Raw genomic sequence first — 26,143 nt, 5'->3', positions numbered from 1 at the left:
GAAGATAAAAGGAGGAATATTGACAATGATAAGCGCCATCCATGTGCCAAGTGCTGTCCTGTTACACTATCCTGACACTCACCATTCCTAGCATCACTCCCATCTCATCTTTAGTACGATGTCCCACTAGCTGGGTGACCTGGGGTCTGTAACACCAGGCTCCTGGGGTTGTTATGAGGATCAGGGATCAGGGATCAGTCTGTGGTGTGGGAAGTGTCACCAAGTGCCAGGCTGTAGGGGCACTTGGGCTCGACAGCCGGACTGCTTAGGTTCAAATCTCAGGTCTGCCACTTACTAGCTGTGTGACCTTGGGCAAATCACTTCATCTCTCTGTGCTTCAGTTTCCCCACCTGTAAAATGGGGTTAAGAATGCCCCTGGAATGGTTACGGTGACGAAATAAGGAAATGGATTAAAACACCTAGCATGGTGCCTGGCACATAGTGGAACTCAAAAAATAACACTTATTATCCCTCCCTCTCCTCGACCAGTTCCGAACTGTAGACTGTCAGAGCCCCGAAGACCTGAGGAATCACCGCTTCCACTGTCCCCAATGCAAAGAGGGAAACTGAGGCCAGGGAAGAGTAGGGATGCCGGAACCGGGACTAGAGTCCAGGGGTCCTGAGTCCCAGCCCAGAGCGTCCCTTCCTACGCCTGCGGCCTCTTCCAGACTCTAATCACCACCACCAGGTTGCCCAATTGGCGGGCAAACCAGTCCGGTCCAGCCTCCGCGGGACTCCAACTTGGGTGCGCTCCAGCCCGGCCACGCCCCCGCCCCCGCCCCCGCCCCCGGCGCTCGCGCTCTCGCTTTTCGCTGTGAGGCACGAGGGAGGCAGGGAGGCGGGAGACACTCGGGGGTGGGAGCTTCGCCCGCCCACGTTGCCCCTCGGTTTGTGGGTTCACCTCCCAGCTCCCGAGCGAAAGGTTTACGGGGTCGCCTCCCAGCGCGAGCGCCAGCGAGCGTCGTTCCCGGCTTGTAGCCCGTAGCCGTAGCCGGGCGGTGCTGCGTGGCCCAGGTAAGCGCTGTGCGGGGCGGGGCTGGGCATCCAGGGGCAGGAGGTGCTGGGGCACGAGGGTACGGGTTATGCCTGCCGGCTCCAGGCTACCCCCGCTGCCCGGGTGGGGTTTCCAGGGGTGAGTGTGTGTGTGTGTGATGTTAACAGTGTGTAAGACATGAGTGTGGGCCATGCGTGTGTGCTGGGCTGTACGCAGTAGTGTGTGGTGTGTGTATGCGCCGTGACCAGTGGATTAGTAGTATGTGTCCACATGCAAGAAGTGTGTGTGGTACCTATCTATAGCTGTGGGTGATTGTGCCAGAGTAACCCAGGGGTTCTGTGTGTGCCCGTGGTTTGTGCACGCTGTGTGGTAGGAGCCACCGCGCGATGGTGCATACATGTGCGTTGTGCCTGTTGTGAGACGTGTATTCTGTGTGTGGCACATCTGTGGCCCGATGTGGGGTGCTGAGCCAGGTAATGGAAGGTGAGAAGCGTTTGCGTAGCTGTTACCGCCCACAGACCATTTCCCATGAACCCAAGATGGTTCTTACTTTTCTACCCAGCACCCCTAAAGGCTTGGGAAAATGAAAGCTCACCCCGGATATGGGTGGAGGAAGTATAAACGATCCCTCCCTCACACACACACACACACACACACACAGCTTCTTTGAGGTCTCCTTTTTTAATCTTCAGAATTCATGTGGATGTTGCATTCCTTTCTGTAATATTACTGCATTTGTTTTAATATAAAAATAGTGTCCCAGTGAGTTGACTCAAGGCTTGGCTGGGTTTATCCTGCAGTGGTAGTCCTCCAGCACCTGTAGAGTAGGAATCTGCTGCCTGTCTTCCAAACTGGGATGGCAGGATTTACGCATCCTGGGGGAGTATGGCAGTGTGGTTGGTATATGGTTGTGCTGTGTGTGCATGTGTAAAGCACAGTTGCATTGTGGGAAGCTGGAGTTGTGTGTGGTCGTACGTGCTGATGTGAAGGAGGGGGTCACGGTGGTGTGGGGGGTATATCCTGCATGAGGGGACTGTGGTAGGGTCTGTCGGTTATTTCTAGTTCAGCAGCAGGGGAGCAGGGCTTCTGAGGAGGAAACCTGACCATCAGTGAGATTTTCACATTTTCTCCACTGGCTGGGCTGGAAGAGATTGCAGGACCCTGGGGGATCACAGGGAAGGGGTTCTCATAGCAGGCTACCGCCTGGGACTGTTGACGTGGTTGTGCTATCCAGGCTTGGTTTGCATCCCAGCTCTGTCACTCTTTACATGTAAGACTTTGGTCAAAACCTCTCTGCACCCCTTAGTTTCTTCCTTTATAAAATGGAGGACTTAATATATTTGCCTCATAGGGTTATTGTAAGGACTGAGTTCCTGGATATAAAATGTTGGCACATAAAATTCTTTAACTGTTGGTGATAAAACTGCTGGTGATAAAACTCTGATGGATGTGATGGAGCCTCTACATGAGGGGGGCCCCTGCCTGCCCCAGGAGCCCCTGATCCCCACAGGACCAATGACTTCTCATGAGCTGGGCAAGTGGGAATCTGAGAGCCCTTCATTTAAGTATGTCTGGGGGATCCATTCCTGACCCCAGGCTCCATCATTGTTGCACTCTGAGTGACTCTGTCTCCTGGACAGATGCAGTCTGAAAGGGATGGATGCTGAGTCTCTGGCAAGGCCTGGGATAGAGCATGGGACGGGGAGCCTGGGGTAAAGTGCAGGGTAGCCATGGGGCTTGGACAGAGGCCTCTCTCTCCTGACTAACACTAGAGGGACAGGAAAATGCTGGCCTCTGTGTGTGTGTATGTGTGTGTGTGTGTGTGTGTGTGTGTGTGTGTGTGTGTGTGTGTGTGTTTGGGGACTGGCAGGGGTAGGGATGCCCTCTGCCTGGAATGAGGAAAGTCAAGAAGGGCAAGATCAAGGATGTTTCATCCCTGGCCCATGGCAGACCCTAGGAGCTGGGGGTGGGGGAGGTGGCAAGGTCAAATTTAGGGCAGGTGGGCCTGAGCTCCAGGCTGAGGTGGACCAGGAGACCCATTAAGCTGGGCTTTGCTTGGCGAGGGTGGGGAGAGGACGTTTGCATTGATGGAGCAAAAGAGCCCTTGTTCCTGATGACTTCATTGGGGCAGTTTAGAGAAGGTTCCTGGAGGACTCAGAGGAGGAGGGGACATAAAAGGCAGTGTTGGGAGCTGTGGAAACATATTTAGGGAGGGCACCTAAATATATCCACTGTGGTGGCGGGGTGCTGTGATGGACTGGCAGTGAGGCTTGAGACAGAGCAGAAGCATACCACTGTCCCCACTGTCCCCATGCAGGGAGTGCTTTGGCGCCAGAGGCTCTGCATGCTGCTCTAGGAAGGCTGGAGAACAGAACCCTGCTAGGTAGCAGGAGACCTGGCCCAGCCTTGACTGGCTGGGTGACAAGGCCAGCTCTCTCTTCTCAGCTGTCAGGGAGGTGGGACAAAGTGGTGTCGGCATCACTTCTGTCCCTGATTTCCTTTAATCCACAATTCCAGCTATAATTGTTCCTGATTCTACAGCCCTAGCCCTAAGGCTATAATCTCAACTCAAACATTCTAGACATATGTAATCTAAGCTGTAGCTGTAATATTCCCTGATTCCAGCTTAAGTGTTCAAGAATTCTGACCCTGGCTCTGGCAGTCTGACACTATTTTTTTTTGAGTTGTATTCATTATTTTGAGAGAGAGAGAGTAAGAGAGCATGTGTGCGAGCAATCAGGGGAGGGGCAGAGAGAGCGAGAGAGAGAATCTCAGGCAGGTTCTGCACTGTCAGCCCCAGTACAGGGCTCGAACTCATGAACTGTGAGATCATGACCTGAGCCGAAGCCAAGAGTCAGACGCTTAACTGATTGAGAGGCCCAGGTGTCCCAGCCGGACATTTTAAAGATTATAAACTACCAGAGAAAATATGCTAGAGGTCACTTCTGCAGAATTGTTTGAGAAGCCCCAGGAAAGGTCCCTCCATAGCCAAGCACAGGCACTGGAACTGCTCCTCTGGGGTAAGGGAAGTCCTCTGGTAAAGGCCATATGCTCCCTGGGATGGGTGACAGCGAATCCAGAAGCCCCTTCTCAGCAGGACAGTGGAAGTACTTGGAGCTCATGGTAATCAGGGGGCGAGGATGGCCCAGGAGAGGGAATGGTGGGGATCCAGTGTTGTCATCATTCCCCTTGGGATCCCCCGTGGGATCACTGGGCTCCTGGAGGGGACACAGAGAGGATGAAGGGAGAGAAAAAGAAATGGGGCTGAGGAGACCCCAGAGGCAAACCTCATTGTGTCTTAGGTTGTAGAAAAGACTCTTGCGGTGTTCACAAGAACAGTGCCATTAATGCACAGCCGGGTTTGAACTTGACATGGGCTGGGGGGGTGGGGGGCTGACAGCCAGTTCCAGCTTCAGCTGAGTGACTTTAGACAAGTCAGTTTCCCTCTCCAGAACTCACTTCGTCATCTGGCAAACTGGCACACAGGACTAAAATTCCCTGACCTCTCTCTCCTAACGCTGAGGACGTCAGCACTGTCATGGACTGACTACCTGGACGAGACTCTAATTAGTCCAATAGGTGAGGAAAGAATGAGTAAATGAATGATCAGATGAAGAGGTATGAAAATACAGCACAAGGCACCATGACTGTGATCTCTTCCCTTCCTCCCTGCTAAGCCTCAGTCTCAGCCCACATGTGAGAAATTGGTCTCATACCGAAGAGAACTGGGGGTCTTGTCCTCTGGAAGAGCCCAGAATTGGCTGAGAGTTTATGAGACTCCTGGGTGTCACCCCTTGCCCTGCAGTGTTTCCACTGACAGCCCTGCCCTGAGTCCCGGTGCTCTCCATGAATATTTCCCCATGACCATCCCTCAGCTCCCAAGCTGATGATTGAAGGAAGGAAGGAAGGAACCGTAGCTTCAGGGGCAGTAGCTCTGGAGGCTGGGATGGAGAGCAGGAGCCTCCCAGAGGTTGTGGGAAGAGCAGAGGCCAGAGAGTCCTGGGCCCCCAGGCTGTGTGAAGCAGGGTGAGGAAGGGAGTGGCCCACATCTGAGAGGTAGTAGCATGAATGAAGAGGGGACAGGTTGCATGCATTTACCAGTGTCTACACTGTGAAGTATGGTGCCCAGTCCTTATCTATATGCCCTTTTGTCCTCTAGCTATTCTAGCAGAAGCAGAGGGCTCGGGTACATTCTGGGCTTCTTCCTCCATTTCTCCTCTTGCTCACTTCCCCCATTCAGTTATCAAGTCCCATTGAACTTGTCTCCCAAATGTCTCTTCAGTGGTCCCTTTTTCTCCATCCCTGTGACTTTGGCTCAACTCAGGAATCCTCACAGCCTCCCCATCGCCAGCCCCATCCTTCCCTCCCTTTTTATTTTGGCTGCCAGGAAGCTGAGTCGCCATCTTAGTCTAGGTTTCTCTACTGTTTTTTCTGTCTTGCTTCTGATAGAAACATGTGGGATATGTGGCTATTGTCTGTGCTGCCTCCAGCCCTTTAGGGACAGGGAGTAAATTCTAAAGCAAACAATAAGTAAAATCTGGTATTTCCTAGATTCTTATGAAGAGGTCCACTGGCTCCTTGGGTATTTCACTTTTTTTGTTGCCTGTCTCATCACATTGACTCCTACCCAGACATAGAGACACTGGTGCTGAATGGGGCAGTGATTTGGTTCAAAGCATTGTGTTCAAACCTGGCTCTGCCACTACTATCTGTATGAATCCTCGGCAAGTTACTTAACCACTCAGTGCCTCATTTCCCCATCTGTAATGTGGGGATAATAATGGTACGTACCTTATAAGGGTGTGTGAGGATTGAATGAGATGTTGTAAGCACTGTGTGTTCCCATATATAGTTATTACCGGAATGGGTCTGTGACATCCTGAAAAGGCCAGGAGGAAGAGGGACTAGATCAGTATGGAATGTTCTATATCAGTGTTTCTCAAATGTCAATATATGCCTGGATCCCTTGGGGATCTGATTCAGTAGGTCAAGGTAGGGCCTCAGGGTGCATTTCTAACAGTCTCAGATGATGCCAATGCTTCTGAGCAAAGTTCATACTTCAGTCTATACCTGGAGGGCTTAGTTCAGGCTGTGGCTGGAGTCCATGGAGGAGATCCAGGCCACAATGGAGGAGCCTGGGACTGGTGCCCCACCTACCCCATCCTGAAGCTCTGAAGAAGCTGGACTCCAAGCTGAGTCTGAGACAAGGACTGAATGCTCTTCGCCACTAGGTCACCAACATTCAGGAGAGCTCAATAAATACAGAATGAGTGAATGGATTAGAAATTTAGTGAAGTGAGGGCTCCAGGGGGTGGCTGGGCTCTCTCTGCCTAGGAATGGCGCTGTCCCCTCTAGAACCCCTCTTTCCCACATTCTGCCCTCTAGACTCCCAAATCCAGAGTGATTTACTAGTCTGAAGCCTCACTTCGAGCTGGTGACAAACAGGGCTGGGCAGGCTGAGGGCCACACTCCTGAGAGGACCTTTGCCTGCTTTCTCTGAGCATCCTGGCCAGGGCTTGTGTGGGATGGCTGGAGACAACAGGCCAGACAAACCATCTTGTGTCCTTGGGAACTGCTTGGCCTCTCTGGGAGGAAGCCGAGGAAGAGCCTGGACATCTAAGGACTCTGCTCTTCCCCTTCTCTCTTTCTTGGTTCTGAAAGTTCTCTGTGTGAAACTTGCTCTGGAGCTGAGCAGTAGCCCTGCATCTGCTGGGCTGCATGTGGGTGCATGTGTGCAAGCTAGGGGTGGTATGCCCCTGAGTGTGGCAGGTGCCTGGGCATATGCATGTATGTGGACCTGTGTGGGTTGTATGGAGCTGTGTCGGGGTCTGGGTGTGCTTGGTGTGCACCAGTGAGGGATTGCACCCACAGGCATGTGCTCCTTCTTCCTCTGCTGGTTCTCTGTGGCCCCTCTGCACATTCCTATGATTGGGAAACAGCAGACCCCAGACTCTGGACAAAGTGAGATGCCCAGGCTGCAGAGAAGGAGAGCTGAGGTGCAGCCAGACGGACCAACTTCCTCCTTTCAGAGGAGACCACCAAGCATGCCACCTGCAAGCCTCAAGTAGGGTCAGCTCCTTTGGTGATCCCAGAGGGACCAGGGCTCTCTGCTTAGATTGGGCTGGGTGGTCTCCTCTTTCAGACAGTGAGCTGAGGGTTGTGTTTCCCTCCTGGCTCCTGGGAGCAGCAAGGAGCCAATGGGCAGTACCCTTGGTTGCCTAGGATGGGCAGGACACCGTTCCTGCTGGCCAGTGGCTCATTACAGGCCTTCCCAATTGTGGACTCACATGGGAGGGAATAGCTTTATCTGACAGCTAGAGAAACCAGGGTTCAGGAAGAGGGGAACGGGTGCCTGGGGGGCTCAGTCAGTTAAGCATCCACTCTTGATTTCAGCTCAGGGAATAACCTCATGGTTTGTGGGATTGAGCCCCGCATCAGGCTGTATGCTGACAGCTTGGGATTCTCTCTCTCCCCTTCTCTCTCTGTCCCTCCCCTGCTCATGCACACACACTCTCTCTCCCTCTCAAAATAAATAAATAAACTTAAAAAAAAAAAAAGGAAGAGGGGAGACTTACCCAGTGGAGTAGCCAGAGCTGTACTGTGAGCCCAGCGCAGGGTGAGGAGGGGGACCCTGAGACCCAGCTGGCAGTGACTGCCTAGGGGTGGGAACCCTGGAGATGGGGTTCTAAGGTCAGCTTGGCCAGTTTGTGGAGGACATATGAGGTTAAAAGGTAAGATACGTGGCTATTGTACATGGACTGAGGGGTTCCTGCTAGTGATTGAGGGCAGGAGGTGACTGTGGAGGGGTCAGTGCCCACGTGCAGCAGAGGGTCTGAATACCCCCCCACACACACACACACACACCGGGAGGTGGGCCTTTGGCCTTGAGCACACGCCTACTGTGAGGAGCCTACACCCAGGGCTGAGCTGGGAGGGCCTGGACCTGAGTTAATCCTCTAAGCCTTCTTCCTCCTCTTGTGTAACTGCTTTTGTCCGTGGGGAAAATCAAGAGCCTGCAGTGACCAGGAACCCCACAAATCTCCTGTGGTATCTGGGCCTGCCTGGGATTGTGGCAAAGATTTACAAGCCTGGGAAAACACGGCCTGTGAACTGGGGGGTTATAGGCACCCCAGGAGTGGGCACACATGTGCATGTGCATGCGTCACATGCAGAGACACAGGCAACATGCGTGTGAACAAACGTACTCCAGGGCCACATACATATGCCATATACACACAGGTGCAGTTCTGAATATGTGTGCCCATGTGAATACATGTACATCTTCCAGGTCAGACCCACACATGACTGACACCCCCACACCCTTGCAGACATGGGTGTACCCGACATTTATCTAGTTACATCCTCTTCCAGCCGGGGGGCCTGAGGTAGGGGATGGGTGGTCCTTACAGTTACTTCAAGCCTACACCTTCTCCTCCCAGAATAAGCTTTCCCAGGCCTCCCGGCCTTGTCCCTTTCCATGCCTTCCTCCTCCTCTTACCGCAAGGACAGAGGAGAGGCTTTTCCTGGTAGCTGTCAGTCTGCTGGTTGGGAGCAGAGGTGGTTTTGTCTTTTCTGAATTTCTACTTAGCTCCCATCAAGCATCAAGGGCTGCTCTGGGGGCTACCCCAGGGCCCCACAAGCCTGAGGAGGCTGTTTTTCAGACAAGTAGGGATGGGTGTTAGGCATATAACATCCCCTGTCACATGGGTAGCGCCTAAAAGTTTATGGACTGCCTTCTTGCCATGTCTAGCTCGTTCTTTTTTTTTTTATATAAATTTTATTTTTTTAATTTACATCCAAATTAGCATATAGTGCAACAATGATTTCAGGAGTAGCTTCTTTAGTGCCCCTTACCCATTTAGCCCATCCCCCCTCCCACAACCCCTCCAGTAACCCTGTGTTTGTCCTCCATATTTAGGAGTCTCTTATGTTTTGTCCCCCTCCCTGTTTTTATATTATTTTTGCTTCCCTTCCCTTATGTTCATCTGTTCTGTGTCTTAAAGTCCTCATATGAGTGAAGTCATATGATATTTGTCTTTCTCTGACTAATTTCACTTAGCATAATACCCTCTAGTTCCATCCACATAGTTGCAAATGGCAAGATTTCATTCTTTTTGATTGCCAAGTAATACTCCATTGTATATATATATACCACATCTTCTTTATCCATTCATCCATCGATGGACATTTGGGCTCTTTCCATACTTTGGCTATTGTTGATAGTGCTGCTATAAACATTGGGGTGCATGTGCCCCTTCGAAACAGCATACCTGTATCCCCTGGATAAGTACCTAGTAGTGTAATTGCTGGGTCATAGGGTAGTTCTATTTTTAATTTTTTGAGGAACCTCCATACTGTTTTCCAGAGTGGCTGCACCAGTTGCATTCCCACCAGCAGTGCAAAAGATCCTCTGTGTCTGCATCCTCGCCAAAATCTGTTGTTGCCTGAGTTGTTCATGTTAGCCATTCTGACAGGTGTGAGGTGGTATCTCATTGTGGTTTTGATTTGTATTTCCCTGATGATGAGTGATGTGGAGCATTTTTCATGTGTCAGTTGGCCATCTGGATGTCTTCTTTGGAGAAGTGTTTAGTCGTGTCTTTTGCCCATTTCTTCACTGGATTATTTGTTTTTTGGGTGTTGAGTTTGAGAAGTTCTTTATAGATTTTGGATACTAACCCTTTATCTGATATGTCATTTGCAAATATCTTCTCCCATTCTGTCAGTTGCCTTTTAGTTTTGCTGATTGTTTCCTTCACTGTGCAAAAGCTTTTTATTTTGATGAGGTCCCAATAGTTCATTTTTCTTTTGTTTCCCTTGCCTCCAGAGACGTGTTGAGTGAGAAGTTGCTGTGGCCAAGGTCAAAGAGGTTTTTGCCTCCTTTCTCCTTGGGGATTTTGATGGCTTCCTGTCTTACATTTAGGTCTTTTATCCATTTTGAGTTTATTTTTGTGTATGGTGTAAGAAAGTGGTCCAGGTTCATTCTTCTGCATGTCGCTGTCCAGTTTTCCCAGCACCACTTGCTGAAGAGACTGTCTTTATTCCACTGGATATTCTTTCCTGCTTTGTCAAAGATTAGTTGGCCATACGTTTGTGGGTCCATTTCTGGGTTCTCTATTCTGTTCCATTGGTGTGAGTGTCTGTTTTTGTGCCAGCTAGCTCATTCTTTATGACAGCCAGCGATAAAGGTGACTTCATTTCCTCCACTGGATAGATTAAGAAATGGAAACACACAAAGAGAAAGACACCTCAGGACCTGCCTGAGGTCCCACAGCAAGATAAAGCAGAATTTACTAAAACACTGGGGAGGAGTTGTTTCAGCCTCCTGGGGCTTAGAGAACAAGATTTTGGCTGTCCAAGCCGGGAGGATGAGGTGGGCCCAATGGAGGAGCACCTCACGCTCCTTTACCAGGAGTTGGCTGAGGGCATAGACTGCCCCTCACAGACCAGCATTCTGCCGTGAAGCTCAGCCCTGAGTCCACCCTTGTGGACGTGCCAGAGAAGGCAGGAGGGGAAACAAGGACATCTTTGCTTTGCTGTGTAATCCAAGCAAGCCCCTGCCTGTCTCTGGGTCCTAGTGCCCTCTCAACAATGGGATACGAGAGTTGATTAGAGGATTTGGAAGGCTTCCCCACAGCCACAAGTGGAAGACAGGCTCAGGATGCTTCATGCCAAAGCCCTGGTGGTCCTGAGCTGAGGCCTGGTACACGGGAGCCCTGGCCTGCTTCTGAGATCCCCTGAGTCAGGGCCTGGCACAGACTGGGGACTCAGAGCTTGGGGTCTCCTCTGGGCTGGGGAGGAGGTGGTGATGTGAGAAGAGCACCCAGAGACTCCAGATGATATCTGCCCAGCTTGGCTGGGGTTGCAGCCCCCTGGCTCTCTGCCCCTACTCTTCCTTATGTTTCTCCACAGGTCACTACCTGACCTGCTGTGTATTTACTAAACTCATTAAACAAAATAAACTGGTCCCTCTGCTAGAATGTAAATGGTATGAGGGCAAGGACTTTGTTTTGTGCTCTCAAGTGCCTCGGACATTACCTGCACAGAGTAGGTGCCCATAAGTACTTCTTTAAAAAAAATCTTTTTCTTTTAATTTTTAAAAAATGTTTATTTTTGGGGCGCCTGGGTGGCTTAGTCGGTTAAGTGCCCGACTTCGGCTCAGGTCATGATCTCACGGTCCGTGAGTTCAAGCCCCGCATCGGGCTCTGTGCTGGCAGCTCAGAGCCTGGAGCCTGCTTCAGATTCTGTGTCTCCCTCTCTCTCTGACCCTCCCCCGTTCATGCTCTATCTCTGTCTCAAAAATAAATAAACATTAAAAAAATTTTTTTTAAATAAAAAAAAATGTTTATTTTTGAGAGAGAGACAGAGTGTGAGAAGGGGAGGAGCAGACAGAGAGGGAGACACAGAATCTGAAACAGGCTCCAGGCTCTGAGCTGTCAGCACAGAGCCCAACACGGGGCTCAAACCCACAAACCGTGAGATCATGACCTGAGCCGAAGTCAGACACTCAACCGACTGAGCCACCCAGGTGCCCCATGAGGAGGACCAATCTTATGGAGGGGGAGGGACTGTCCCAGGCCACCATTGGCCCAAAGCACAGTCACCCTTTCTGCCTTCTCATCAAGCCCAAGCTTAAGGGTGGATCAGAGCTGGGGAAAGGATGGTGGCCCAGGCTCAGCCTGTTTTCCCCTCAAATCACACTCAAGCTGAGGAGTCATCCTCAGCCCTGAAGGGGAGTAGGTAGCATCAGGAGTCCGAGCTGCGGAGAGCAGAGCTGTTAACCTCAGGGTCTCAGCCTCTCTTAATGGATCTTCCAGGCACTGCTAAGAAAACCAGGTTGATTGTTCCCTCTGGCAGCAAGGAGCAGGGCCAGCTCTCTCCAGACCTTTCAGAGAAAGATCAGGAGAGGGCCGAGGGGTAGGGTGGAGAGGAGGAGGGGAAAAATGGTTACTGAGGAGTGCCTCCCTGTGCCAAGCCCTGTCCTTAAATGTTATCTCACGCAACCTTCCCAACAGCCCTCAGGGGTAAATGGGTGGTACCCATTCTGAACGTCAGCACACTCAGAAGGTGAAGTAACTGTTCACAACTAGGTAGTGGCTGAATGAGCTTGCGTGTTCTTGGGATTCGCCCTGCCCTTTGCCAGCTCTGTGCTGCGGCAAGTTACTTCCCCTCCTTGATTTCTTGGTTTCTTGCTACCTCCTGGGGCTTCTGTGAAACATGCACGTGACAGTTTGTGGCACAGGAACTGGCTAGCTATAAGGGTTGCTCTGGAGTTAGAATTTGCTCCAACGCCTCACAGACCACCGTGGAGCTCACTGACTCCTGGGTGAGTGTTCTGGGTCAGGGTCCTAAGGGTGCCCATGCCCCCACCTCCTCTCAGAGCTTCACACACAGCCCACCTTGCAGGCACTGTGGCTCCTCATAGGCTGGAGTGGGAGCCAGAGAAGCCTTGAGGGTCCTCCTTCCTTCCTTGGCCTGGTTGTGCCTAGAGCCTCCAGGCCGCACAGCGTGCAGGGCAGAGGAGATGGAGACATGGGGACTGAGAGGGACCTCGGTGGAGGGGTGGAAGAGTGAAGACAGAACTGGGAGCCATGTAAGTCTGGGTTTGAGTCCCAAGTGGCACAGGACACGTTCCCTCTCTGGGCCTAAATTCTTACTCTGTAGAATGGGGATCATGATGGTCTCTTCCTGAGTATTTGAAAACTGTTGAGTGTTATATGCTAGTGAGGGCCCTCCAGGGAGGAGGCTGGGCTCTGCCCTCAGAGCCCTCCGGAGCCTATGGTGGGGAGAGGCTAAGAAGGATTAGGTGACCAGATCCACAGAGAAGGCCCTTGGCAAACTCTTGCCTGTGCCATCCCAGCTAAATCACAAGACAACCTGGAGCTGAACCCATGTGACTGGTGGGGAAAGTGAGTTCTTGAGTCCAAGTGTGCCTTGCTGAAGGAGAGTGAAGCGGGGTGAACGAGTGTATCTGGGGAAGCTGGGTGAAAACTTTCCTGGGGTTTCTGTTGCCATTCAACACCCACTGACACCTCCAGGGGGGAAGAAACTGAGGCAGCACAGCCCTCGGAGGGTCCCTGGCCTCCTGAAGATGTCTGGGATTCATGTATCTTGCCTGCTCTGGAAAGAGTCCCAAGCCAATTCAGGACACTCTCTCCACCCCTTGGTATAAAATGAGATGGTAAATGAGAAGGCTGTTGGCAAACTACAAAGTGCCGTGCCTCTGAGGACACATCTGTATGTGTGTGCAAGCCCTTGGGTGTGTATGCACAAGTGAGAATGTGCAGCTTGTGACTGTGTGTGCACATGTGTGCAATGTGTGTGCCTGTACATGTTCCCTGGCCTGGCTGGGTGGGGCAACTCCATGCTGCCTAAGGCTCCCTGTTTGCCTAGGGCTTTTCTCCTCTAAACTTCTTACAATCTTTTTTTGTGTTTCCTCACTGTTTCTTAGTTTACCAGAAAGGGAGCAGGCCACGGTCCAGAAACCTAGCAATTGTTTCTGAGCCTGCTGATTCTTCTTCCCTCCTGGCCGCCCTCGCCTCATCCTGTGTCTGTCCCTGGAGGCCTCGCTGTCTGGTGCTCCCAGCATGGCCTGTTCTGCAGGGCTGGCACCTTGCCTGGCTCCTCTGTGTGGCTCACCTGCTACCCACTTTTCCTTCCACGACTCTGTCCACATCATTGTCCCAATGACCCTTCACGACATTCCTGCACCCTCCAGAGGTGCTCTTATTATTCCCATTTTACAGGCAAGGAAATGAAGACTTGGTGAGGAAAAATGGCTTTTCCAGAGTTACTCAGCCAATTAGTGGCATTTCTGGGGTTTCAACTCCTACCTAACTCCAGAAGCTTTATTCTTAACTATTGTGACCCACCTAGTGGGGATGGCTGGATGGGTAAATGAATGAAAGAACAAATGAATAGATCACTCGGTCAACATTGAGCTGAAAGAGAAAGTTAAGTGATAATAACAATGGCTACCATTTATTGAGCACCTACTATGTGCTAGGTGCTTCGGTCACTTAGATTGAGCTAACAAATGCAGCCAAGATGATTGTTATCCCCATGTTGCGGTCGAGGAGGCTGAGGTTCAGAGAAGTTCAAGTGTGGGACCTGGGATTCTAATTTGTCCTCCCTGGAGGAGGGATGAGTTGGCAGAGCCTGGTGAACGGTGCTCACTGTAGCAGCGGCCAGTCAAGACTCTCAGGAAGCTGTGTCTCTGGAGTCCTCCCCAATGACACTCTACCCCACCCCTCTGGTCCTGGGGCCATTTCCGCATTTGTCTCTAAAATGGGTTTCTATTTCAGTTTGGGGTGGGTACAGCTCTGACTCTTCCTCTCTGACTGTTGGCATGTCTAGTAAAGGCCAGAAACCTGGCCTGGGCATACGGAGATATCCTCCTATTCCCCCTTCCCTAGAGCTGGCCCTGTCACTAACGACTCCTGTGGGAGGGCAGGCCAATGCAAGATGCAGCTGTGGGTCTGTGGAGATGGCCTAGGCTAGGTCTGCAGCATCTGTGCCCAGCCCCGTGCTGGATGCCAGGGACCCTGGAGCGAGCGGATCCAGCCTTCTGCTTAGCCAGCTTGGGATGAAAGCTGAGGCCTGGGTGGGCTAAGTCTGTGGTAGTAGGGGCAGAGCCTGGCATCCTGACTCCCCACGCAGGACTGGTTTTGGGGGCTCGGGACAGAGTGAGGGCTGTGCTGTGGCCCCAAGAGAGAGCTGACCTGTGGTGTCTAGGAGGTAGATCTCAGCTCAAAGGGATGACATTGTCTCTGTCAAGCCAGTGGGTTGAGAACCAGCCATTCAGGTCAGTGAAGTTTCCTGAGCACCTCCTACTGGAGGGCAGAGGTTGGGGGGGAGGAACACTCTGTACAGGGAAAAAGAAATCAGATGTTGAAATCAGAGCTGGGTTTGAATCCCGGCACCAGCATTTGCTGGCTGTGTCATCTCAGATGAGTTCTTTAACTTCTTGGAATTTCAGTTTCCCCATTTGTGAAATGGGATGATAGAGCATACCTGACCGACTCATGGAGTGACAAATAAGATAATGCACATAACATTACTGTAGGTCCTCAACAAGTTTCAGTTCACTTCCCTCTTCACACTGGAGAGCCCTTCATCCGAAGGAGGAGATACTCCTTTAGGCTGCAGCTAGTCTGATGGTTGAGTGAGAGACAAAACTTGAAAGATGTTAGGATGAACCCTACAGATTTGCCAGCATTTGACGTGATGGGACACAGCCTCATTTCTCATGGCACAAAGGGGATATAGAGACTCAGAGGGGCCAATGTGTGAGGTAACCTGAAATGCCTCTGTGATAAAAAGTTCCTGGAATAAAGCACATGATAGGTTAAAATCCAGCAGCCCCCATCCTGGGTCTCAGAAACCTCCCTGTCAGACTCCCAGCCTTAGTGAGATTCATTGAGGACTCACTTTGTGCCAGGCCTACACCACAGCTTTATTGTAGATCTATCTTTACAGTAACAACAACTATGAAAGGTGAATACTGTAACTTAAGTTTAGTAAGTGGAGAAACTGAGACTCAGAGTGTTGTCAAACTTGTTCAAGGTCATACAGCTAATAGTCAAATTGGGGCCAGTCTAGCCCTGAAGGCTATGACTCTCCTACACCATGGGGGTACTTGTTCTACAAAAGATGTCAGGCCTCCGGTCGGAAATACATAAAATAAAATGGTAAAAGGTGAACAACAACATAGAAAAGGAGTAGTTAGGGAAATATAAATCAAAATCACAATATAATACCACCTTACACCCTTTAGGATGGCTATCCTGGAAAAGACAGACAATAGCAAACGTTGGGGAGGATGTGGGGAGATTGGAACTCTCATACATTGCTGGTGGGAATGTGAAATGGTGCGGCCACTTTGGAAAACAGTTTGGCAATTTCTCAAAAATTTAAACATAGAGTTACTATAAGACCCAACAATTCCTCTCTTAGGTATATATCCAAGAAAATTGAAAACGTGTATCTATGCAAAAACTTATACAGAAATGTTCATAGCTGTGTTATTCATAATAGCCAAAAAAGCAGAAACAACCCAAATGTTTGTTAATTGATGAATGGATAAACAAAACATGGTATATCCCTACAACGGAATATTACTCGCCTGTAAAAAATGAAATTCTGATCCATGCTACAACATGTACGAACCTTAAAGACATTATGCTAAGTGAAATAAGCCAGAAACAAAATGGTACGTATTCTATGATCCCGTTTACATGAAGTATCTAGAATGGGCAAATCCATAAATACTGAAAATAAGTAAGTAATTTCCACAAGATGGAGGGGGAGGAATGGAAAGCAAGTGCTAATGGGTACAAGATTTCTTTTATGGTAAGGAAAATGTTCTGAAATTAGATAGTAGAGATCGTTGTCCAATCTCATGAATATACTAAAAGCCACTGAACTGTACAGTTTAAAAGGGCGAATTTTACGGTAGGTAGATTATATATTAATTTTTTGGAAAACAGAAGCAGGAACCTACAAGTTGCACAGAAGGTTGAGACCAATGTTGATGCTAAGATAGATGCACAGGGAAATTCAACCCTGAGCTTTCTGGGTGCTGGAACAAGAAAGGAGAAGCAGCCTCCCAGAAGAAGAAAGTGCCAGTTCCTTAGGAAAACCAACTCTTGGGGCGCCTGGGTGGCTCAGTTGGTTAAACCTCTGACTCTTGATTCCAGCTCAGGTTGTGATCTCAGGATTCATGAGTTCGAGCCCCACGTCAGGGTCTGTGCTGACATTGTGGAACCTGCTTAGGATTCTCTCTCTCTCCCTCTCTCTCTCTCTCTCTGCCCCCCCCACTCTCTCTCTCAAAAAATAAATAAAATCTGGAAAAAAAAAAAAGAAAGAAAACCAACTCTTCCAAGGTTTCACTCTATGGCAAGATTCCTACAAGCCTGAGTTGGCTGACTATCATAATAAATTGTCAAGAACACAAATGTCCTATATCTCCCACCTGAGATTCTGATGCAGGTAGTACGTATCAAGAACCATGAAGGGCTTGTGAGTTTACCACGCATCGAAGCTAACAAGTTAGCCTACTACATTTTAATGGATGCTGGCAGAAGACCTAAGACTCCTGGTTCTAGACAAAGAACTTTGTTCCTCGGCAACAGAACCAGGGAGGATATCAGTATCAGCACCAGTTTGTCAAGCCCCAGTTGCCACAAGGCACTAGAAAGAAGGCCAAATATCACCTGCACACACGGTGAGTTCCATTACAAGAAAGGAGCCTAGACCAGAGGCAACTTGAATCTTTCATAATGGGCAGTCAGCCTGCCTGACCTTTGTCCCAGAGGAAGGCATCACCAAACGTGTAGGTTCTTCCCCTCATGATGCCAACCAATTCTGACACCAACTCTGAGGATTAGCACTTAGGTGAAGGGTTCAGTCCCACAGGACAAGACTGCCCCCCACCCCCCGCCATTCAGATGCCAGTCACAAGTCCTGGACCTCCCATGCTTCTGACTGACTGTCTAGAACTCAGGAGTTCCTATGACTCCCTTCTCAGGTTTGACAATTTGCTAGAACGGCTCACAGAACTCAAGAAAACACTTTATTTAACTATTACCAGATTGTTATAAAGGATACAACTCAGGAACAGCCAAATGGAAGAGATGCATAGGGTGAGGTATGACGTAAGTGGCACCATCTTCCCAGACTTTGTTTTTGTTTCTAATTTTTTAAACGTTTTTAATTTATTTTTGAGAGACAGAGTACACGTCGGGGAGGGCCAGAGAGAGAGGGAGACCCAGAATCCAAAGCAGGCTCCAGGCTCTGAGCCATCAGCACAGAGCCTGATGCGGGGCTCAAACTCATGAACTGTAAAATCATGACCTGAGCTGAAGTCAGACGTTTAACTGACTGAGCCACCCAGGCACCCTTCACCAGCACTTTGATGTCTTCACCAAACTTGGAAGCTCTCCAAGTTTTGGAGTTTTTTTTTAGGGGGGACATCATTACATAGGCATGATTGCTTACATTATTTTGGTCACTGGCAATTGAACCCAACCTCTAGCCCCTCTTCTTTCCCTGGAGGTTAGGGAGCAGGACTGAAAGTTCCAAGCTTCTAATCAAGGTTTGTTCTTTCTGGCAACTAGCCCCCATCCTGAAATCATTCAGGGGCCTGCCAAGAGTCAATCATTAGAACAAAAGATGCTACTATTACTCAGGAAATTCCAAGGAATGTAGGAGCTTTGTGTCAGGAATCAGGGGCAAAGACAAAAAATATGTGTCTTACACCACACATAAAAGTTACCATTTTAACCCTTTTTGAATGTATACTTCAGTGGCATTAAATACATTTACAGCATTGTGTAATCCTCACTACTGTCCATCTCCAGAACTTTTTATCATTCCAAACTGAAGCCCCCTACCCACTAAATAATAACTCCCCATTTCTCCCTCCCCCAGCCCCAAGTAACCGCTGTTTCTGTCTCTATGAATGTAACTATTTTAGGTACCTCTCATAGGTGGACTCATACAGTATTTGTCCTTTTGTATCTGGCTTATTTTGCTCAGCATAATGTTTTCAAGGTTCATCCACGTTATAACATGTATCAGAATCTCCTTTTTTAAGGCTGAATAGTATTCTGTGGTATGGATAGACCACTGTCTGTTTATCCATTCTTCCATTGACGAACATTTAGGTTGTTTCTACCTTTGACTGTTGTGAATAATGCTGCTATAAACGTTGGTGTATAAATAATCTGTTTGAGTCTGTTTAAAAGTAAGTTTCAAATTTCATATATTGAGAAATAAATAAATAAATAGATAAATAAATAAATAAATAAATGTAAGTTTCAATTATTTTTACCTAGGGGTAAAATTGTTGGGTCTTACGGCAATTCAATGGGCTTTTTTTTTTTTTAATTGCACCATTTTACATTGCCACCAGCAATGCACAAGGGCTCCAATATCTCCATATCCACACCAACACGTGCTATTTCCTGGTTTTGGATAATAGCCATCCTAATGAGTGTGAGGTGAGGCGATTCTCCTTAATGATTAGTGATTTCAGCATCTTTTCATGTACTTGTTGGCCATTTGTGTATCTTCTTAGGAGAAATGTCTATTCAAGTCTTTTGCCATTTTTGGAATTAGGTTGTCATGTTGTTGTTGTTGCTCTTGAGTTGTGGAAGTTCTTTGTGTATTTTGGATATTAGTCCTTTATCAGATATATGATTTGCAAATCTTTTCTCCCATTCTATGGGCTGCCTTTTCACTCTGTTGATAGTGTCCTTTGATGCACAAAAGTTTTAAATTTCGATGAAATTCAATTTATCTATTTTTTTTCTTTTGTTGCCTGTTCTTTTGGTGTCATATGGGTCAGAGAGGCTTTGATTGCAAATGACAAATGTAAGTAGTTTAAGCAAGAAAAGGATTAGTTAATGTAAAGAAAAAGTCGAAGGTAGACCTAGACCAGGCATGGCTAAATCTACAAGTGCCGTCATGTCATCAGCGCTCTCTTTTTATATCCTTTCTCATGACTTTCTACTTGCTTCCTACATTCTCACCCACGTTCTTTCTAGAAGCACCAGGTTTCCATGACCCTTACAACTAATAATCCTAGAGGAAAAGGGAGAAAACCTTTCATGCTGGTTCCACCAAAATTCCTGGAACAAACTTTAATTGGTTTCCTCTAAACCAATCACTGGTAAGGGGTCTGTATGGCTGCTCTAGCTGATGGGCTCGGGGCCAGGCACCCACTTTGAATGGACAAGATTACCATGCAGTGAGGGAGGGAGCTCCCCATGGCAAGAGATGCTTGACAGGCAAGCGTTCCTCCCCAGAAGAGTTCTGGGAAGCTGATGGGCAGCTGTGGTTAGGAGGCTGTGCTTAAAAGGGCATCCCTGGCCTCAGACTTCCCATGGGAACCAGTGGGAGAATTAGAAGGAATCCTTTTAGTTGGTCCCTGAATACTTCCTTCCCCAGAAGGAGACAGCACTTATGGGGCCCTGTGACTAGTGTGAGGGTGAGCCCAGGCAAGTTGGGTCCTAAGAAGGTTGGGCAGAGAGCGGAGGAGCTAAATTCCCCTGCCGCCTGAGAACCTCCCTATCCCAGTCCTTCTGTATTGTAGGAACTTAGAATGTGTGCTTCTGGAGCCACACTGCCTGGGTTCCTAGCCCAGTAGCTGTTCTTTCTACTTGTGCTACCTTAGGTAAGTTAGCTAACTGACATCTCTGTGCCTTAGTTTTCCCACTTGAGGTATTAAATGGAGATAATACCAGTCCTACCTCCCAGAGCCATTGTGAGGATTGGAGTGTTGTACATCTGGCACACAGTAAGTGTTCAGTAATTGTATTATTAGTAGCATTAGTTTGGGCCTCTTTTCCAACCACATTTGCTGGTATATTGGCAGCTCCGGCTGTGTTCTTCAACACGCCTTACCCAGCCTCAGCCCTTACTCTTCCCTCTGCCAGAGATGCCTGTGCCTCCATGTGCACTTGGCCTTTCCATTGCTGCCTCCCCCACTGAGCATCCCTTCCCTGCAGACCATCCCTCCCCGCCTGGGCTCCTGCAGGACTCTGGTGCACTGATGCCTGCCTCGGATTATGGGTCTTCAGGTCCCTTGTCTACACTGAGCTCCTGAGGGCAGGACATGGATCTCCCCTGTCATTGAGCTAACAGTGGGAGTGTGCCAGCTGCAGAGATGAAGAAAGGGCCATCCAGTGGCAGAAGGAACACCGAGTGGGGACTGAAGGCATGGCTGGTTCCAGGAACTGAATGTAGCTCCTGGCCTTGCAGGTCGTGTATAAGGGACAGGGGTGAGTGCTGAGAACAGAGATGTCAGCAGGGCCCTGGTTTGCCTTTATCCTCAGTCCCCAGGGTGCCGTAAAATGCTCAGGCAGGGGAGTGATGAGGTCAGACTTTTGCCAAACAAAGATCCCTCTGGCTGCAAAAAGAAGATGGACTGGCTGGGGAGATGGAAGACAGAGCTTTGGGTGGATGTGGTCTAGGCTGTGGCAGGGACCACAGGATGAGACAAGGGCACAGTTTGACAGATGTAAGGATGGAACACAAACAGGGCTCGGTGATTGATTTCAAGTGGGGCCTCAGTTTTCCCACTAGGAGAGTGGCAATGGGCGTGCGCGGCCCCACTGGTTTCTCTGGGTGAGACCGGAGGATGGCAGGCACCTGACACTGCACACCCGTGCAGCCCCCTATCCTCCCCCCGGTCCACCCCCTTCCCTGGGGAGGGTCTAGGTCAAGCACAAGCCCAGACACTCAGGAGGCTTGGTTACGTCAACAGGCTCCAGGGACCGGAGCCAGGCCTCTTCACCAACCCCACGCTGGGAGAGCTGGTGGGGCTGAGGACAGGGGCCTGGCCTGGCTGAGCTGTGCTGATGAGATCATCTGACTCCCTTGGGCAGGGTGGGGTCTGGCCCAGAGAAGGGACCAGCCGAGGCCCACAGTTCCCTGGAGCAGACAGTATGTGGTTTCTTCCTGTTTTGTCCTCCTCAGCTGTGCCTTGCAGAGACACAGGCTGGTGTGGAAGGGGAGTGTGCCCTGGGAGCAGTGCCGCCCACAAGGTCCAGGCCAGGGCCGGAAGCTTGTGCTGTAGGAGCTCTACCCCTCACCAGCCGAGTCTCCTCAAGAATCATGAATTCAGGGGCGCCTGGGTGGCTCAGTCGGTTAAGCGGCCAACTCTTGATCTCTGCTCAGGTCATGATCTCATGGTTCATGAATTCGAGCCCCACGTCAGGCTGTTCACCGCCAGTGCAGAGCCTCCTTGGGATCCTCTCTCCTCCTCTCTCTGCCCCTCCCCTGCTTGCGCTCTTTCTCGCTCTCAAAATAAATAAATAAACTTAAAGAAAAAAAAAAAAAAAAGAATCAGGAATCCAGCTGTCCAGTGGCAGGGCCAGGGCTAGGACCCAGCTATTCCATCTCCCACACCTGACACCCGCCTCAAGGTCCAGAGAGCTGTGTTTATCGCAGGAGCCAAATGCCTCTCTTCTCTGGGTCTCAATTTCCTCAGCTGAAAAATGGGTGTGAGGGAGAAGAGAGAACTCAGGAAGCTCTGAGGGCTCCCCTCCTCAGTTGGAGAGGAGAGGGCCTACATGGGCCTGGCAGGTGGAGCCAGTTATCCTTCTGGACTCTTCATCTACCAGAGCCACATCCTTGCTTCCCCAGGAGAGGAGTCAGACTGAAGCAGCAGCCTTGGGAAGAGGGTACAGGGGCACAAGGCCCCCGTGGACTCACTCAAGGGCTGTAGGCCATCCTCTTGTCTGCTCTAGGGCTCAGATTCCTGGCTGTGACCTGAGGACTGGACCAGGGCATCACTGACAAACTGCCCACTTTCCAATCTGTCTTTCTAGTACTCTGGCTGTCAGGGCTTGTGGAGGGCTATGTAGAAGAGGGGCAGAAGGCTGCAGTGAGCCTAGCATTCAAGGCCCCTGATTTGGCCCTACCACACTAGCCCTGGAGCCAAGGCCCCACTTTGTGCCCTACTGTCTCTGACTTGGACTCTCACCGCATCCAGTCCATCCTCTATCCAGCAGCACGAGGGACTTCCTAAATCTCAAATTTGATCACACCTCTACCCTGCTTTATAAACCACTGAGGGCTCCTTGGCTGGCACCCACTGTACAAAGGCCGAATTTGTAGCCTCACGTTTGAGAACTGTTGATACCTGCCTCTGATGGCCTCCCAGCCTCACCTCCTGCAAACACAAACGTTTGCAGGTACCCTGTGCCCTCATATCTCCAGCAGGCCTCTCTGCCAGAAACACCCTCCCCTTCCTTGTCCACATTCCAACAAAGAATCACCTCCTCCAGGGATCCTTCCTTGATACCCTAGGCAGGCATAAGGGCCTCCTCTGTCTTCCTGGAGACCCCTTCATCTGTCTTTTCCACCAGCTGGGCCTCCTCAAGGATCGGGACCAGAGCCCAGTGAAGTCCCTGCACATTGTAAGGCTTCCTGAAAACACATGTCAAAAGAGTGAATGAATGAAAGAATGAATGAATGAATAAGCAAAGGCTGCAAGTGAGGCCGTTTCTCAGCTGGTCTGTGATAAAATTATAAGTAATAAAAATAAAGCCCCACTGAGTGAATACCCACTTGCTCCAGATACTGGGCTGGTTGTTCTAGATCCGTTGTTGAGCCCCAACAATGCTGTGAGGTGGGTGCTATTGTCTCTACCTTATAATTAAAGACACTGAAGCTCAGAGAGGTGAAATCACTGCTTGGGAGCTGTAGAGCCAGGACAGAAACCAGGCCTGCAAAGTGCCAAGCTTTGCAGAGGGAGTGGTGATGTGTGGCACAGGGGTGCAGATGCCAGGAACGGGCAGTTGGATTTCACTTACACTGGGGGGTGGATAGGTTGGGGGGGGGGTGTATGGGACCATATGGGTGAACTGGAATTAACCAGGTTTGAAGAAATCTGGGTTTCCCAAGGATCTCTGAGCAGAGACCTGTTCCAGAGTGGATCCTCGGATCTCCTATGACCAGGCGTGTCACTGGGGTAGCTTGGAGAGCTTTTGCCTGCCACCCTCGCCTGCTCCATTATCAACAGCCCCTACTACTCTGTGATGTTTCCGCAAACCCATGTTGTGAGTGCTGCGAAGTGTCAGTTCCCTCATTTACCCCCCACCGGAATCCCCCAGCTGCCACCTAAACAGATGTTCTGGAGGTGCCACTTCCCGCCCTGGACCCCACCCCAGATTCCCAGCAGAATCCGGGCCTATTCCTGGAAGCCACAGAAAGAGCTCCCTCCCGACCCCCCTGCCCCCAGCCCTGCACCAGGGGTCGGGGAGTGTCCAACTGAAATGACCTCACAGCGACCTGTTTTTCCCCCAGGGCCTGTCATGTCAAGGTCACCTCTGAGATTTCCTTGGGATAGAGATCAAACGGTCACTGGTTCCCATGGTCCCATCTCGCCAGCCTCACCTAGAAAGATAGGGTGCCCACCACCCTTCCCTGAGCTGGCCCCAAGGCTCCCTGCTTTGGTCTGCCCTGCCCTGGGCAGACTGTAGGGCTGTGAGAAATGAGGGCAAAGTGGGAGGATGGGAGGCAGAAGACTCTTGGACAGGCTGGACTGTGAAGGAGGAAGCACAGCTGGGGGACCAGAGGATGGGGAGTGTTGTGGGCTGAGCGGAAGCTTTGGGCAGAGGGGGGGATCCACACTGCAGGAGGCCGCCTGGGGTCCAGGGGGAAAGGGGAGACCCAGGAACAGATTCAAGGCTCTTTAGGTGGCCAGGAAGTTGAAGGAGGCCCCTCTGAAAGGGTACACTTTGCTTTGAAGGAGGAGTTGAGGGCTGTTGGAGTGGAGGATAGGACTGACAAGAAAGATGGGGCAGAGGCTTGGAAGAGATGGGAGAGGGACTGCTCCAAGACAGGCAGAAGTTTGGGGACTCAGCCAAGTGGGGTGGTGACCCAGTTGGGCCTCAGGGCCCTCTGCTGAGTCACGTCCTCACATCCACAGGGCAGGACTAAGTGGTCTGTTGGTGCCAAGAACGAGGGATACAAACGGACTGGTTGTGTTCACAGGAGCCCCGGGTCTTGCACTAGAGCTCCAGGCTGGCAAGGGAAAGGAGAGGGGCTAGGAAGATGCTAGCCCAGGGTTCTGGAGGCCTTCATATTAGAGGCCCCAGTGCCAAGGGAGAGATGGTTACGGGCTGAGAGGCTCTGGGAGGACAGCAGGATGGGACAGGGCCAGTGTGGGAGTGATGGGGAAAGTACCAGGGAAGACCTCACACAGGGCAGGAGGAAGAGACAGGCAGCCCAGCACCACCAGGCCATGTCCCGTTCACCCTTCTCAGCTGGGACTATTCGCAGCCTGATTCTCATATGCACAGCCAGATAGAGGCGGCCCAATGGGTGGCTTTGAAGTCTCTATCAGCCTCTAATCTCCAGTAAACATACTCTGAGTACAAACTGTAGTTTGCAATGCAAGCATAATGTCAAGCCTAGTTCCATATGCCCCCAATCAGATTTCCACCCCAAGTCCTCTCTGTGTAGATATTCTTGAGTCACCCCTAGAAATCCATCCATCCAACAATTTGTCACTGAGTACCTTCTATGTGTCAGGTACCATCCTAAGCCCTGGAGATGCAGTAGTGAATAAAACATAAAAACGCCTGCCCTGGTGGAGTTTATGTTCTGATGGGAGGAGGCAGACAATAGCAAACAAATAAAATAGTGGGTTAGAAGATGGTAAATGCCATGGAGAAAAATACAGTGGAGAAGGGCAGTAGGAAGTGTGTGTGTGTGTGTAAGGTGGGAGGTTACAATGTTAGCTAGTGTGGTAGGGGAAGGCCTCATCTAGAACCTGTATGTTTGAGTGGCCACCTGAAGGAGCTGAGGTCTGTCCTGTGTTCCTCATACACACGCCACGTACAACAATGCACTCTGCGGCAGGAACTGCCTGTGTCACCGCTGACCTCCCACATTACATTCAGAGCCAGGCAGTTGCCCTGCCTTTGATTTCCTCATCCCAGGTCACCCCTCAGATACCTACAAAGCACAGCTCCTCCCACACTAGGTTGGGCACAAATGAGGCCCCAGTGCTACATGCTTGACATTTGAGGGTGAGGATTTGGGGTTTGGTGGAAGACATTCTAGAGGACTGAAGACCACTTGGCAAGATTCTAAGGCTGCGGGGGAGACCTCAGTTTTATCTTCCCAAAATGGTAAGAAGAGACTGTGCTCCAAGCAGAGGGTTTTGTCGTCAGATTTGGGAATGGTCATGGCTCTCTGGCCTCATGTCTGGTTTATGAGCTCCATCACTAGGTTTCCTGGGCCTGGACATGAGCACTGGATTTGGCCAATGGGAATGAAGACCAGCTCGTGAATAGTCTTGGGACAACTTCTGCAGTGCCCAGGGATTTGGGGGCAGCTGAGCTCTGTGAACCCAGAGGCAGGACAGACTGGGGAAGGAAAGTAGTGACTAGGAGCAGATCTCAGGGCTTGGTGTGGTGAAGCACGTCTTCCAGAGAGCTTTCTCATGGTGGAGTGTAGCGGCCTAAGAGAGATGGAGTGAGTTCCCTGTCATGGGAAATATGCAAATGGAGGCCAGACAAGTCCTGTCAAAGAGGCTTCAGAGAGCCTCCTTCTCTGAGGGGCTGAGGAGAGCTCTGGGTCAGATTCCCTTAAGGCCTCTCTGGCCCTGAGAGTCTACAATTCAGAGCCCTGTCA

At 50.3% G+C, this 26,143-nt stretch overlaps 1 protein-coding gene across 2 annotated transcripts in view; it reads left to right on the top strand.

Annotated features, from left to right (window-relative positions):
- Window positions 1-838: 838 nt before the first annotated feature.
- P2RY6 (pyrimidinergic receptor P2Y6) overlaps window positions 839-26,143 on the top strand; it is a 42,901-nt gene continuing 17,596 nt past the window's right edge. The window contains exon 1 of one of the 2 annotated variants that reach the window (XM_047071844.1): window positions 839-1,014. The gene's annotated coding sequence lies outside the window, so the exon portion shown is untranslated. Of the gene's footprint in view, window positions 1,015-12,238; window positions 12,318-26,143 lie in introns of those variants that run through there. The other variant, XM_047071843.1, reaches the window with a different exon arrangement.

This window comes from Lynx rufus, unplaced genomic scaffold (assembly GCF_022079265.1).
Source record: "Lynx rufus isolate CCGP_SWC_20201006 ecotype Redwood Valley unplaced genomic scaffold, mLynRuf1.p SCAF_9, whole genome shotgun sequence".
Lineage (NCBI taxonomy): Eukaryota > Metazoa > Chordata > Mammalia > Carnivora > Felidae > Lynx > Lynx rufus.
The sequence above is the reverse complement of the archived record's forward strand: the minus strand, read 5'-3'. Positions and strand labels throughout refer to the sequence as shown.